The sequence below is a fragment of the Triticum aestivum genome, unplaced genomic scaffold (genome assembly GCF_018294505.1).
Source record: "Triticum aestivum cultivar Chinese Spring unplaced genomic scaffold, IWGSC CS RefSeq v2.1 scaffold17246, whole genome shotgun sequence".
NCBI lineage: Eukaryota > Viridiplantae > Streptophyta > Magnoliopsida > Poales > Poaceae > Triticum > Triticum aestivum.
Window position 1 is genome coordinate 1 of NW_025280889.1, and position 1,210 is coordinate 1,210.

The 1,210-nt window shown below is 55.1% G+C and overlaps 1 non-coding gene across 1 annotated transcript; it reads left to right on the forward strand.

The window, feature by feature from the left end:
- The first annotated feature begins 308 nt into the window (after positions 1–308).
- Positions 309–436, forward strand: LOC123178504 (small nucleolar RNA Z247). The gene has a single exon (XR_006489630.1). It is a non-coding gene; the product is annotated as a small nucleolar RNA Z247 (small nucleolar RNA).
- Positions 437–1,210: the final 774 nt, after the last annotated feature.

Consider the following 1,210-nt stretch of genomic DNA (forward strand, 5'->3'; position numbering starts at 1 on the left):
GAAGGCAAAGAAGAACAAGTCGTCAACTTTGCAAGATCCCTCTGGTATGCACAGCAGCAGCAACTCCAAGGATACTTAATGGGTTCACTTTCCCGTGAGATCCTTGCCCAGGTCGCCACGCTCCAGACGCCGGCCGAGGTGTGGCGCACCATCCACGCCATGTTTGCTGCACAAAGCCAAGCCCAAGCGATAAACACTCGCATCGAGCTCACCAACCTCAAGAAAGGTAACCTATCCATGGCTGATTATCTTGGTAAAATAAAAAGTCTCACTGACGAGGTCGCAAGCACGGCTGCGGCCCTCTCTGATCCGTAGATTGTCTCCAAAATCCTTGCCGGTTTGGACATGGAGTACAACCCGGTGGTCTCTGCACTTGCGGCCAGGGTGGAACCCATCACCGTCCAAGAACTATACAGCCAACTGCTCAGTTTTGATGTCTGTCTCACTCTCCTCCATGGCGGCGACCTTCGGCAATCCTCCGTCAACTCCGCCTCTCGTGGTCGCGGCCGTGGGCGCGGTCACCAGGGGCAGCGCGGTGGTGGGCGCGGACGCGGCGCCTCCTCTCCTGGCGATGGCGCACGCTCTGGTGGCGGGGGCGGCTACGACAACAGCGGCAACAGCGGCGGCTTCAACAACAACAACAGCCGCCGCCCTCCTTCCCGCCCGCGCCCTCGATGCCAGCTTTGTAAAAAGTCTGGCCACGAGGTGATTGATTGCTGGCATCGCTACGACGAGGACTTTGTGCCCTCGGATCGCCATGTTGCTGCCGCCATGCGTGAGCAGGGTGGAGATGGCGTCTGGTACGTCGACTCCGGCGCTACGGATCATGTGACGAACGAACTCGAGCAACTTGCTCTACGTGAGCGCTATCATGGCGCCGATCAGATTCACACTGCTGGTGGTGGAGGTATGGATATTTGTCATATTGGTCAAAGTTCTATTAATTCCCCTACAATTAAACGCAATCTTGTTCTTAGAGATGTGCTTCATGTCCCTCAAGCTGATAAAAATCTTGCATCCATGTCTGGACTAGCCACCGATAACAATATCTTCTTTGAAACTCACCCTCGTTATTTTTTCATCAAGGATCGGGCAACGAGGGAACTACTTCATCACGGTAGATGCGTTGGAGGGCTCTACCCTATTCCATCCGGAGCACTAGGTCGCAAGCGTCATCACGTCTACTCCATCATCAAGCCCTCTTTGGCAC